We start from the raw sequence: 15,314 nt of genomic DNA on the forward strand, positions 1-15,314 counted from the left end.
GGGCTACTATGGGTGGGTTGCTATGGAGGGGTTGCTATGGAAGGGTTGTTATGGATGGGATACTATGGACAGTTGATATGGATGGGTTGCTATGGAAGGGTTGCTATGGATGGGATGCTATTGACAGGTTGCCATGAAGGGTTGCTATGGATGGTTTATATGGGTGGGTTACCATGGAAGGGTTGCTATGAATGTGTTGCTATGGAAGGGTTGCTATAGAGGGGTTGCTATTTACAGGTTGCTATGGTAGGGTTGCTATGGACAGTTGATATGGATGGGTTGCTATGAAAAGGTTGCTATGGGTGGTTTGCTGTGGAAGGGTGTCTATGGGTAGGTTGCTATGGAAAGGTTGCTAGGGGAGGGTTACTGTGGATGGGTTGCTATGGGTGGGTTGCTGTGGATGGATTGCTATGGGTGTGTTCCTGTGGAAGGGTTTCTATGGAGGGTTGATATGGATGGGTTGCTATGGGTGGGTTGCTGTGGATGAGTTGCTATGGGTGGGTTCCTGTGGAAGGGTTGCTATGGACGGTTGTAAGGGAAGTGTGTATCTATCACAGGGTGGTTTCTGTGGATTCTAATTGCCACGCCCATGCTATGGACGGTTGATATGGACGGGATGCTATGGAAAGGTTGCTGTGGAAGGCTTGATATGGATGGGTTGCTATGGAAGGTTTGCTATGGGTGGGTTGCTGTGGAAGGGTTGCTATGGGTGGGTTGCCGTGGAAGAGGTTGGTATGGATGGGTTGGTATGGAAAGGTTGCTAGGGGAGGGTTACTGTGGATGGGTTGCTATGGATGGGTTGCTATGGGTAGGTTTCTGTGGATGGGTTGCTATGGGAGGGTTGCTATGGAAAGGTTGCTAGGGGAGGGTTGCTATGGGTGGGTTGCTATGGACGGTTGATATGGATGGGTTGCTATGGATGGGTTGCTATGGGTGGGTTTCTGTGGATGGGTTGCTAGTGGTGGGTTGCTATGGATGGGTTGCTATGGAAAGGTTGCTATGGGTGGGTTGCTGTGGATGGGTTGCTATTGGAGGGTTGTTGTGATTGTGTTGCTATGGAAAGGTTGCTAGGGGAGGGTTGCTGTGGAAGGGATACTAAGGGTGGGTTGCTATGGACAGGTTGCTATGGGTGAGTTGCTGTGGATGGGTTGCTGTGAACTGGTTGCTATGGGTGGGTTGCTGTAGATGGGTTGCTATGGGTGGGTTGCTGTCAGGGCCGGACTGGCCTACCGGGATACCGGGAAATTTCCCGGTGGGCCGGCAGCCTGGCTGTCCCTGGGGCCGCTGTGAGGGCAGCGGCGCCTGGAAAAAATATGGCTGTGGGGCCGGGCCGACACGAAACTGCGCAAGCGCCAGCGCTGTTCCAGAGCTGGCCATGCTTGGGCCGAGCCCGTACACGCTCAGCAATTTTCGGAAAGGCGGGCATCTGACCACCTGTACACCCCCACTCCCCCATGCAGCCTCTGACCTCCTGTCTGCCCCCCTCCCCCTGCAGCCTCTGACCTCCAGAACGCCCCCCTGCAGCCTCTGACGTCCTGTCCGCCCCCCTGCAGCCTCTGACCTCCCGAACGCCCCCTTGCAGCCTCTGACCTCCCGAACGCTCCCCTGCAGCCTCTGACCTCCCGAATTCCCCCCTGCAGCCTCTGACCTCCCGAACGCCCCCCTGCAGCCTCTGACCTCCCGAATTCCCCCCTGCAGCCTCTGACCTCCTGTCCACCCCCCTGCAGCCTCTGACCTCCCGAACGCCCCCCTGCAGCCTCTGACCTCCTGTCCACCCCCCTGCAGCCTCTGACCTCCCGAACGCCCCCCTGCAGCCTCTGACCTCCTGTCCACCCCCCTGCAGCCTCTGACCTCCTGAACGCCCCCTCCCACCTGCAGCCTCTGACCTCCTGTCCGCCTCCTCCCCCCTGCAGCCTCTGACCTCCTGTCCGCCCCCTCCCCCCTGCAGCCTCTGACCTCCTGTCTGCCCCCCCGCAGCCTCTGACCTCCTGTCCGCCCCCTCCCCCCTGCAGCCTCTGACCTCCTGTTCACCCCCCTCCCCCTGCAGCCTCTGACCTCCAGAACGCCCCCCTGCAGCCTCTGACCTCCCGAATGCCCCCCTGCAGCCTCTGACCTCCTGTCCACCCCCCTGCAGCCTCTGACCTCCCGAACGCCCCCCTGCAGCCTCTGACCTCCTGTCCACCCCCCTGCAGCCTCTGACCTCCTGAACGCCCCCTCCCCCCTGCAGCCTCTGACCTCCTGTCCGCCCCCCCTGCAGCCTCTGACCTCCTGTCTGCCCCCTCCCCCCTGCAGCCTCTGACCTCCTGTCCGCCCCCTCCCCCCGCAGCCTCTGACCTCCTGTCCGCCCCCTCCCCCCTGCAGCCTCTGACCTCCTGTCCGCCCCCCTCCCCCCCCAGCCTCTGACCTCCCGAATGCACCCCTCTCTGACCTCCTATCTGCGCCGCAGCCTCTGACCTCCCGTCGTCCCCTCCGCAGCCTCTGACCTCCCGTCGTCCCCTCCGCAGCCTCTGACCTCCTGTCCCCTCCAGAGCCTCTGACCTCCTGTCCCCGCTGCAGCCTCTGACCTCCTGTCCCCTGTGCAGCCTCTGACCTCCTGTCCCCTGTGCAGCCTCTGACCTCCTGTCCCCTCTGCAGCCTCTGACTTCCCCTGTCCCCCTCCTGCAGCCTCTGACCTCCTGTCCTCCCCCTGCAGCCTCTGACCTCCTGTCCTCCCCCCTGCAGCCTCTGTCCTCCCCTGCCGCCTCTGGCCTCCCCTGTTGCCCCCCTGCTGCCGCCTCTGGCTTCCCCTGTTCCCCCCCTGCTGCCGCCTCAGTCCTCCTCTGTTCCCCCTCCTGCTGCCGCCTCAGTCCTCCCCTGTTCCCCCTCCTGCTGCCGCCTCGGTCCTCCCCTGTTCCCCCTCCTGCTGCCGCCTCTGGCCTCCCCTGTTCCCCCCTGCTGCCGCCTCTGGCCTCCCCTGTTCCCCCCTGTTGCCGCCTCTGTCCTCCCCTGTTCCCCCTCCTGCTGCCGCCTCTGGCCTCCCCTGTTCCCCCCTGTTGCCGCCTCCGTCCTCCCCTGTTCCCCCTCCTGCTGCCACCTCGGTCCTCCCCTGTTCCCCCTCCTGCTGCCGCCTCGGTCCTCCCCTGTTCCCCCCCTGCTGCCGCCTCTGGCCTCCCACTTAGATCATGATCTTCAATGTTCCCCTTTATGTCAGAGTTCCCTTGCACTGTAAAAGGGGAATCCTCCTGATGTAAGGGGGAACTCTGTGCTGGGATATAATAATCTGACCTTCATGTAAATAGACAAATATGGTTTTTGACTTTTGTTTAACTTAAACACATTGCTAATAGCATTAGCTACATGTTTATAGCGTAAATATTGATATTTGCACTGAAAACTGACATTTTTGGTACCTTTTTTTTTCAATGTCAGTAAAAAAAGGTGCAAGTAAGGCCCCTTTTCACACGGAGGCGCTTTGCAGGCGCTAGAGTGATAAAAATAGTGCCTGCAAAGCGCCCTCTACCAGCCGCTGCTGTCTCTCCAGTGTGAAAAACCCGAGGGCTTTCACACTGGAGCGGTGCAAGTCCGGTATTTATATATTGTGGGGACACCAGTCCGGTATTTATATATTGTGGGGACACCAGTCCGGTATTTATATATTGTGGGGTCACCAGTCCGGTATTTATATATTGTGGGGTCACCAGTCCGGTATTTATATATTGTGGGGTCACCAGTCCGGTATTTATATATTGTGGGGTCACCAGTCCGGTATTTACAGTGGTGTGAAAAAGTGTTTGCCCCCTTCCTCATTTCCTGTTCCTTTGCATGTTTGTCACACTTAAGTGTTTCGGAACATCAAACCAATTTAAACAATAGTCAAGGACAACACAAGTAAACACAAAATGCAATTTGTAAATGAAGGTGTTTATTATTAAAGGTGAAAAAATATCCAAACCATCATGGCCCTGTGTGAAAAAGTGATTGCCCCCCTTGTTAAAACATACTATAACTGTGGTTGTCCACACCTGAGTTCAATTTCTCTAGCCACACCCAGGCCTGATTATTGCCACACCTGTTCACAATCAAGGCATCACTTAAATAGGAGCTGCTTGACACAGTAAGGTCCACCAGAAGATCCTTAAAAGCTACACATCATGCCGAGACCCAAAGAAATTCAGGAACAATTGAGAAAGAAAGTAATTGAGATCTATCAGTCTGGAAAGGGTTATAAAGCCATTTCCAAAGCTTTGGGAATCCAGCCAACCACAGTGAGAGCCATTATCCACAAATGGCGAAGACATGGAACAGTGGTGAACCTTCCCAGGAGTGGCGGCCGCCCAAAATGACCCCAAGAGCGCAGCGACGACTCATCCAAGAGGTCACAAAAGACCCCACAACAACGTCCAAGGAACTGCAGGCCTCACTTGCCTCAGTTAAGGTCAGCGTTCATGCCTCCACCATCAGGAAAAGACTGGGCAAAAATGGCCTGCATGGCAGAGTTCCAAGGAGAAAACCACTGCTGAGCAAAAAGAACATCAAAGCTCGTCTCAATTTCTCCACAACACATCTTGATGATCCCCAAGACTTTTGGGACAACATTCTGTGGAGCGATGAGACAAAAGTGGAACTCTTTGGAAGGTGTGTGTCCAAGTATATCTGGCGTAGAAGGAACACTGCATTTCATAAAAAGAACATTATACCAACAGTAAAATATGGTGGTGGTAGTGTGATGGTCTGGGGCTGTTTTGCTGCTTCAGGACCTGGAAGACTTGCCGTGATAAAAGGAACTATGAATTCTGCTGTCTACCAAGAGATCCTGAAGGAGAATGTCCGACCATCTGTTCGTGTACTCAAGCTGAAACCAACTTGGGTTCTGCAGCAGGACAATGATCCTAAACACACCAGCAAGTCCACCACCGAATGGCTGAAGAAAAACAAAATGAAGACTTTGGAGTGGCCTAGCCAAAGTCCTGACCTGAATCCTATTGAGATGTTGTGGTATGACCTTAAAAAGGCCGTTCATGCTCGAAAACCCTCTAATGTAACTGAATTAGGACAATTCTGCAAAGATGAGTGGGCCAAAATTCCTCCAGGACGCTGTAAAAGCCTCATTGCACGTTATCGCAAACGCTTGGTTGCAGTTGTTGCTGCTAAGGGTGGCCCAATCAGTTATTAGGTTTAGGGGGCAATCACTTTTTCACACAGGGCCATGATGGTTTGGATTTTTTTTCACCTTTAATAATAAACACCTTCATTTACAAATTGTATTTTGTGTTTACTTGTGTTGTCCTTGACTATTGTTTCAATTGGTTTGATGTTCCGAAACACTTAAGTGTGACAAACATGCAAAGGAACAGGAAATGAGGAAGGGGGCAAACACTTTTTCACACCACTGTATATATTATGGGGACACCAGTCCGGTATTTATATATTGTGGGGTCACCAGTCCGGTATATATATATCGTGGGGTTACTAGTCCGGTATTTGTATATTGTGGGGTCACCAGTCCTGTATTTATATAATGAAATCACATCCCCTCTCAGGCGTCTCTTCTCCAGAGAGAATAAGTTCAGAGCTCACAACCTTTCCTCATAACTAATATCCTCCAGACCCTTTATTAGCTTTTAGTCGCTCCATTTCCAGTACATCCTTCCTTTATCTAGATACACCACGTCTACGGGCCTTCCTATATCTAGATACACCACATCTACGGGCCTTCATTTATCAAGATACACCACATCTACGGACCTTCCTTTAGCTAGATACACCACATCTACGGACCTTCCTTTATCTAGATACACCACATCTACGGGCCTTACTTTATCTAGATACACCACGTCTACGGGCCTTCCTTTATCTAGATACACCACGTCTACGGGCCTTACTTTATCTAGATACACCACGTCTACGGGCCTTCCTTTATCTAGATACACCACGTCTACGGGCCTTCCTTTATCTAGATACACCACGTCTACGGGCCTTCCTTTATCTAGATACACATCTATGGTCCTTCCTTTATCTAGATACACCACGTCTACGGGCCTTCCTTTATCTAGATACACATCTATGGTCCTTCCTTTATCTAGATACACCACGTCTACGGATCTTCCTTTATCTAGATACACCACGTCTACGGACCTTCCTTTATCTAGATACACCACGTCTACGGGCCTTCCTTTATCTAGATACACCACGTCTACGGGCCTTCCTTTATCTAGATACACCACGTCTACGGGCCTTCCTTTATCTAGATACACCACGTCTACGGGCCTTCCTTTATCCAGATACACCACATCTACGGGCCTTCCTTTATCCAGATACACCACGTCTACGGACCTTCCTTTATCCAGATACACCACATCTATGGGCCTTCCTTTATCTAGATACACCCCGTCTACGGACCTTCTTTTATCTAGATACACTACGTCTACGGGCCTTCCTTTATCCAGATACACCACATCTATGGGCCTTCCTTTATCTAGATACACCCCGTCTACGGACCTTCTTTTATCTAGATACACCACATCTATGGGCCTTCCTTTATCCAGATACACCACATCTACGGACCTTCCTTTATCCAGATACACCACGTCTACGGACCTTCTTTTATCTAGATACACTACGTCTACGGGCCTTCCTTTATGCAGATACACCACGTCTACGGACCTTCTTTTATCTAGATACACCACGTCTACGGGCCTTCCTTTATCTAGATACACCACGTCTACGGGCCTTCCTTTATCTAGATACACCACGTCTACGGGCCTTCCTTTATCTAGATATACCATGTCTACGGACCTTCCTTTATCCAGATACACCACGTCTACGGACCTTCCTTTATCCAGATACACCACGTCTAAGGGCCTTCCTTTATCCAGATACACCACGTCTACGGACCTTCCTTTATCTAGATACATCACGTCTACGGGCCTTCCTTTATCTAGATAAACCACGTCTATGGGCCTTCCTTTATCTAGATAAACCACGTCTATGGGCCTTCCTTTATCCAGATACACCACGTCTACGGGCCTTCCTTTATCTAGATACACCACGTCTACGGGCCTTCCTTTATCTAGATACACCACGTCTACGGGCCTTCCTTTATCCAGATACACCACATCTATGGGCCTTCCTTTATCCAGATACACCACGTCTACGGACCTTCTTTTATCTAGATACACTACGTCTACGGGCCTTCCTTTATCCAGATACACCACATCTACGGGCCTTCCTTTATGCAGATACACCACGTCTACGGACCTTCCTTTATCTAGATACACCACGTCTACGGGCCTTCCTTTATCTAGATACACCACGTCTACGGACCTTCCTTTATCTAGATACACCACATCTACGGGCCTTCCTTTATCTAGATATACCATGTCTACGGACCTTCCTTTCTCCAGATACACCACGTCTACGGACCTTCCTTTATCCAGATACACCACGTCTAAGGGCCTTCCTTTATCCAGATACACCACGTCTACGGACCTTCCTTTATCTAGATACATCACGTCTACGGGCCTTCCTTTATCTAGATAAACCACGTCTATGGGCCTTCCTTTATCTAGATAAACCACGTCTATGGGCCTTCCTTTATCCAGATACACCACGTCTACGGGCCTTCCTTTATCTAAATACACCACGTCTACGGGCCTTCCTTTATCTAGATACACCACGTCTACGGGCCTTCCTTTATCCAGATACACCACGTCTACGGACCTTCCTTTATCTAAATACACCACGTCTACGGGCCTTCCTTTATCCAGATACACCACGTCTACGGACCTTCCTTTATCTAGATACACATCTACGGACCTTCCTTTATCTAGATACACCACGTCTATGGGCCTTCCTTTATCTAGATACACCACGTCTACGGGCCTTCCTTTATCTAGATACACCACGTCTACGGATCTTCCTTTATCCAGATACACCACGTCTATGGACCTTCTTTTATCTAGATACACCACGTCTACGGGCCTTCCTTTATCTAGATACACCACGTCTACGGGCCTTCCTTTATCTAGATATACCACGTCTACGGGCCTTCCTTTATCCAGATACACCACGTCTACGGACCTTCCTTTATCTAGATACATCACGTCTACGGGCCTTCCTTTATCCAGATACACCACGTCTACGGACCTTCCTTTATCTAGATACACATCTACGGACCTTCCTTTATCTAGATACACCACGTCTACGGGCCTTCCTTTATCTAGATACACCACGTCTACGGGCCTTCCTTTATCTAGATACACCACGTCTACGGATCTTCCTTTATCCAGATACCACCACGTCTATGGACCTTCTTTTATCTAGATACACCACGTCTACGGGCCTTCCTTTATCTAGATACACCACGTCTACGGGCCTTCCTTTATCTAGATACACCACGTCTACGGGCCTTCCTTTATCTAGATACACCAAGTCTACGGGCCTTCCTTTATCCAGATACACCACGTCTACGGACCTTCCTTTATCCAGATACACCACGTCTACGGGCCTTCCTTTATCTAGATACACCACGTCTACGGACCTTCCTTTATCTAGATACATCACGTCTACGGGCCTTCCTTTATCCAGATATACCACGTCTACGGACCTTCCTTTATCTAGATACATCACGTCTACGGGCTTTCCTTTATCTAGATACACCACGTCTATGGGCCTTCCTTTATCCAGATACACCACGTCTACGGGCCTTCCTTTATCTAGATAAACCACGTCTATGGACCTTCCTTTATCTAGATAAACCACGTCTACGGGCCTTCCTTTATCCAGATACACCACGTCTACGGGCCTTCCTTTATCCAGATACACCACATCTACGGGCCTTCCTTTATCTAGATACACCACGTCTACGGGCCTTCCTTTATCCAGATACACCACGTCTACGGGCCTTCCTTTATCCAGATACACCACATCTACGGGCCTTCCTTTATCCAAATACACCACGTCTACGGACCTTCCTTTATCCAGATACACCACGTCTACGGGCCTTCATTTATCCAGATACACCACATCTACGGGCCTTCCTTTATGCAGATACACCACGTCTACGGACCTTCTTTTATCTAGATACACCACGTCTACGGGCCTTCCTTTATCTAGATACACCACGTCTATGGGCCTTCCTTTATCTAGATACACCACGTCTACGGGCCTTCCTTTATCTAGATATACCATGTCTACGGACCTTCCTTTATCCAGATACACCACGACTACGGACCTTCCTTTATCCTGATACACCACATCTACGGGTCTTCCTTTATCCAGATACAGTGGTGTGAAAAAGTGTTTGCCCCCTTCCTCATTTCCTGTTCCTTTGCATGTTTGTCACACTTAAGTGTTTCGGAACATCAAACCAATTTAAACAATAGTCAAGGACAACACAAGTAAACACAAAATGCAATTTGTAAATGAAGGTGTTTATTATTAAAGGTGAAAAAATATCCAAACCATCATGGCCCTGTGTGAAAAAGTGATTGCCCCCCTTGTTAAAACATACTATAACTGTGGTTGTCCACACCTGAGTTCAATTTCTCTAGCCACACCCAGGCCTGATTATTGCCACACCTGTTCACAATCAAGGCATCACTTAAATAGGAGCTGCTTGACACAGTAAGGTCCACCAGAAGATCCTTAAAAGCTACACATCATGCCGAGACCCAAAGAAATTCAGGAACAATTGAGAAAGAAAGTAATTGAGATCTATCAGTCTGGAAAGGGTTATAAAGCCATTTCCAAATCTTTGGGAATCCAGCGAACCACAGTGAGAGCCATTATCCACAAATGGCGAAGACATGGAACAGTGGTGAACCTTCCCAGGAGTGGCCGGCCGCCCAAAATTACCCCAAGAGCGCAGCGACGACTCATCCAAGAGGTCACAAAAGACCCCACAACAACGTCCAAGGAACTGCAGGCCTCACTTGCCTCAGTTAAGGTCAGCGTTCATGCCTCCACCATCAGGAAAAGACTGGGCAAAAATGGCCTGCATGGCAGAGTTCCAAGGAGAAAACCACTGCTGAGCAAAAAGAACATCAAAGCTCGTCTCAATTTCTCCACAACACATCTTGATGATCCCCAAGACTTTTGGGACAACATTCTGTGGAGCGATGAGACAAAAGTGGAACTCTTTGGAAGGTGTGTGTCCAAGTATATCTGGCGTAGAAGGAACACTGCATTTCATAAAAAGAACATTATACCAACAGTAAAATATGGTGGTGGTAGTGTGATGGTCTGGGGCTGTTTTGCTGCTTCAGGACCTGGAAGACTTGCCGTGATAAAAGGAACTATGAATTCTGCTGTCTACCAAGAGATCCTGAAGGAGAATGTCCGACCATCTGTTCGTGTACTCAAGCTGAAACCAACTTGGGTTCTGCAGCAGGACAATGATCCTAAACACACCAGCAAGTCCACCACCGAATGGCTGAAGAAAAACAAAATGAAGACTTTGGAGTGGCCTAGCCAAAGTCCTGACCTGAATCCTATTGAGATGTTGTGGTATGACCTTAAAAAGGCCGTTCATGCTCGAAAACCCTCTAATGTAACTGAATTAGGACAATTCTGCAAAGATGAGTGGGCCAAAATTCCTCCAGGACGCTGTAAAAGCCTCATTGCACGTTATCGCAAACGCTTGGTTGCAGTTGTTGCTGCTAAGGGTGGCCCAACCAGTTATTAGGTTTAGGGGGCAATCACTTTTTCACACAGGGCCATGATGGTTTGGATTTTTTTTCACCTTTAATAATAAACACCTTCATTTACAAATTGTATTTTGTGTTTACTTGTGTTGTCCTTGACTATTGTTTCAATTGGTTTGATGTTCCGAAACACTTAAGTGTGACAAACATGCAAAGGAACAGGAAATGAGGAAGGGGGCAAACACTTTTTCACACCACTGTACATCACGTCTACGGGCCTTCCTTTATCTAGATATACCATGTCTACGGACCTTCCTTTATCCAGATACACCACGTCTACGGGCCTTCCTTTATCCAGATACACCACATCTACGGGCCTTCCTTTATGCAGATACACCACGTCTACGGACCTTCTTTTATCTAGATACACCACGTCTAAGGGCCTTCCTTTATCCAGATAAACCACATCTACGGGTCTTCCTTTATCCAGATACATCACGTCTACGGGCCTTCCTTTATCTAGATAAACCACGTCTATGGGCCTTCCTTTATCCAGATACACCACGTCTACGAGCCTTCCTTTATCTAGATAAACCACGTCTGTGGGCCTTCCTTTATCTAGATAAACCACGTCTATGGGCCTTCCTTTATCCAGATACACCAGGTCTACGGGCCTTCCTTTATCTAGATACACCACGTCTACGGACCTTCCTTTATCTAGATACACCACGTCTACGGGCCTTCCTTTATCTAGATACCCCACGTCTACGGGCCTTCCTTTATCTAGATACACCACGTCTACGGACCTTCCTTTATCCAGATACACCACGTCTACGGACCTTCCTTTATCCAGATACACCACGTCTACGGGCCTTCCTTTATCTAGATACCCCACGTCTACGGGCCTTCCTTTATCTAGATACCCCACGTCTACGGGCCTTCCTTTATCTAGATACACCACGTCTACGGACCTTCCTTTATCTAGATACACCACGTCTACGGACCTTCCTTTATCCAAATACACCACGTCTACGGGCCTTCCTTTATCCAGATACACCACATCTACGGGCCTTCCTTTATCCAGATACACCACGTCTATGGGCCTTCCTTTATCCAGATACACCACGTCTACGGGCCTTCCTTTATCTAGATACCCCACGTCTACGGACCTTCCTTTATCTAGATACACCACGTCTACGGACCTTCCTTTATCCAAATACACCACGTCTACGGGCCTTCCTTTATCCAGATACACCACATCTACGGGCCTTCCTTTATCCAGATACACCACGTCTATGGGCCTTCCTTTATCCAGATACACCACGTCTACGGGTCTTCCTTTATCTAGATACACCACATCTACGGGCCTTCCTTTATCGAGATACACCACGTCTACGGGCCTTCCTTTATCTAGATACACCACATCTACGGGCCTTCCTTTATCCAGATACACCACGTCTACGGACCTTCCTTTATCTAGATACACCTCGTCTACGGATCTTCCTTTATCTAGTGTGACATTGGGGGAAGTTTAACTCAGTGGCAGATGCCTTTTCAGTAAGTTCACAGCGAACAGGAACTTTTGTTTAGGGGCATGGTAGCCCACTTTTATTAAAAAGGAACAACATAAAGTTTATACATGCACTTGGTTGCCCACATAGGGGTTCTTCTGCCAAAAAACAATACATGAAAAATGCCAAGCCACCTGGCTCTCTTCAGCAGCACTGCCACCTAGGCTTTACAATTGAGCCCTCTTGGCCTTATAACAGGGTTCCCGCACAACTACTGCACCTCTTTTCAGTTTCCTTGCTGCTCAGCCTTCCCCTTCAGGCTCTCATTTGTCTCAGATGCGCACAGCTTTAACACACACAGTGTCTATCTAGACAGCAGCCCCTCACTGCTCTGATCCTCAGACTTGGGTCTCTGGCTTTCTCTAGTGCACTCTCTGCACTCTCTGCACTCCTGGAGACCTCCTGTCTCTCTGGGTGGAGCCCAGAACCCTAATCCTGACTCTGCTATAAGCCCATGACCCACCTGCTCAATCAACCAGCCAGACTCCTGGCTGTTACAAAAACCCGGTCACAGGATTGGAGATTCCATCCCACCCATAACACTACGGAATCTCCGGGCTCCAGGTCCCAAATTGGATTTTACAAACTTTGGAGGAAACTGATAAAACAGATTCCCCCACATTAAATACTCCTGGAGCCCCTCAACCTGCCTATTTGAGAACCCTGGGCGACAATTACTAGGACAGGGAACTGTACTGTCACAATATATATATATAATTTGTATAACCACTCAAAGTCCGGCAATGTACTGGTATATATCGCTGGGGCTGAAGTGCTGGACACAAGAGCTAACACTCAGTCTGTTTTTAGATGGAGAAGTGTTGGGAGAAGAGGACTTGCAGCTCGTTGTTGGGGACGGTAAGAACTTGTATGATGGGAGTACTTTATGCTGCTATCAGGGGATGGGATTGTAATTCTGCAGCTGCTGTCATGGCACATCCTTGGTCATGGCAATCGTCATCCGATGGTTCTCATCTCTTTATAGAGAGCAGGGAATTGTAGGCTCTTGTTTATTTTCTGGACCCGATTTCCCTGATTCTCCTGATTTTAATGGACCCCTCTGTCTGTCCTTCCCTCCCGCACAGGTGACGGTCACCTTCCACGATGTGGCCGCCTGCTTCGAGGAAGAGGACTGGGAGCTTATGGAGCAATGGCAGCAGGATCTGTAGCGGGACGCCATGAAGGAGATTCACTCTGCTTTGCACAATCTGGGTGAGTGAGGGGGCACGAGGGCATGGGATGGTGGGGGGTGGCAAATGTAGAGGAGGGAGAATACAACCTCACACGTACAATGGTTTCTGAAGAGCATTTGGCAGACAGTGGAGAGGTATTTCATCACCTGCTTGCCATCTGCTTGAACCCCTTGGACTCTGTAAATGCATTGTTATGCTACGCCCGCTGAAAGCGATAGGGGGGGGTATACCTTCTGTTGCAAAATAGATATTTGCCAGCACACCGCGGATCGACGCAAAGTAGCGACCAAACGGATCGTTTATTGCATGATCACAACACAAGGAGAGTGCAACATTTCGGAGTCACGCAGGACCCCTTCGTCAGACATGTGATCATCACGTGCCTCCGAAAAACATGGGTGATGTATGTATCATGTGATCTGGCTAGCTCTGAGGACAAGAAACGGTTTTCTCTCCAGCATAAAAGACACAACTGAGCACGTGCAAGTTGGCTGGCTTTCCCCAGATAGACATTGCAAGGAGGAGGGGGAGGATCTATGCATACAGGATCAAACAGCCCTTTTTTACACAATGTAGAGGATTAACCCTTTACGTTCCACAGTGAGTATAACAAGCATGCTATGACGTGTATATACAGACCGATTTTACTGTTGTGGGTTTAGTAATACTTTCATGGCTGTGTGTTGAGTTATTTTGAGGGGACAGCGAATTGACACCGTTATACAAGCTGTACACTCACTTCTTTACATTGTAGCCAAGTGTCATTTCTTCAGTGTTGTCACATGAAAAGAAAGAATAAAATATTTACAAACATGTGAGGGGTGCACTCACTTTTGTCATAATGTAGATTGTGTTCTCCCTGCCCCCCCCCAGGGTACCGGATCCTCAACCCGTATCTCCTGGTGAAGATCGAGAAACACAGAGAACGTTTCCGGAACAACCACAGCCAATCAACAAGTGAGCTCTGCCCCCCTCACTGTGACATAGTTCTGTGTTTTGGTCAGTCCTTACACTTTCTTTCACCAGCTTGTGTTTTATAAAGAGCTAGTTCACCCCCCCCAACAAAGAAAATTGTGTACACACACCTTTTGTCAGGAAGTCTGTGATCTTCTGCATAGTCTAGGACTGTATATGGAGATGGGCACTATCTGTCTCTTTGTGTCCCTTTTACTGATACTGGCTTAGGCCCCTTTTACACTGGTGCGGGAGCGGTTTTAACCCCCGCTAGTGGCCGAAAAAGGGTTATAACCACCCGCAAATTGCAGCTGCAGCGCTTTCAATGGGCAGGAGCCAGGGGAGGGCTGGCAGCCTTAGGCCTGGGGGGCAAGTCCAGTCAAGTGGCCCATTGAACCACTGAATCAGCTCACCACCCATCTACACCACATTCCCCGTATAGAGAGAGGGAGGCTTCACACTGCCTCCACAGAGAGAGACCCCGCTTCACACTGCCTGCACAGAGAGACCCCGCTTCACACTGCCTGCACAGACCCCGCTTCACACTGCCTCCACAGAGAGAGACCCCCGCTTCACACTGCCTGCACAGACCCCGCTTCACACTGCCTCCACAGAGAGAGACCCCCGCTTCACACTGCCTGCACAGAGAGACCCCGCTTCACACTGCCTGCACAGACCCCGCTTCACACTGCCTCCACAGAGAGAGACCCCGCTTCACACTGCCTGCACAGACCCCGCTTCACACTGCCTCCACAGAGAGAGACCCCGCTTCACACTGCCTGCACAGAGAGACCCCGCTTCACACTGCCTGCACAGAGAGAGACCCCCGCTTCACACTGCCTGCACAGACCCCGCTTCACACTGCCTGCACAGAGAGACCCCTCTTCACACTGCCTGCACAGACCCCGCTTCACACTGCCTCCACAGAGAGAGACCCCGCTTCACACTGCCTGCACAGAGAGACCCCGCTTCAC

The 15,314-nt window shown here is 49.8% G+C and overlaps 1 long non-coding RNA gene across 1 annotated transcript; it reads left to right on the forward strand.

Moving 5' to 3' along the window:
- The first annotated feature begins 13,001 nt into the window (after positions 1-13,001).
- Positions 13,002-14,572, forward strand: LOC143989368 (uncharacterized). The gene is made up of 3 exons (XR_013277021.1): positions 13,002-13,051; positions 13,279-13,405; positions 14,260-14,572. It is a non-coding gene; the product is annotated as an uncharacterized LOC143989368 (long non-coding RNA).
- Positions 14,573-15,314: the final 742 nt, after the last annotated feature.

The sequence above is a fragment of the Lithobates pipiens genome, unplaced genomic scaffold (assembly GCF_037356315.1).
Source record: "Lithobates pipiens isolate NorthernLeopardFrog02 unplaced genomic scaffold, aLitPip1_a1.2 Scaffold_18, whole genome shotgun sequence".
Taxonomy (NCBI): domain Eukaryota; kingdom Metazoa; phylum Chordata; class Amphibia; order Anura; family Ranidae; genus Lithobates; species Lithobates pipiens.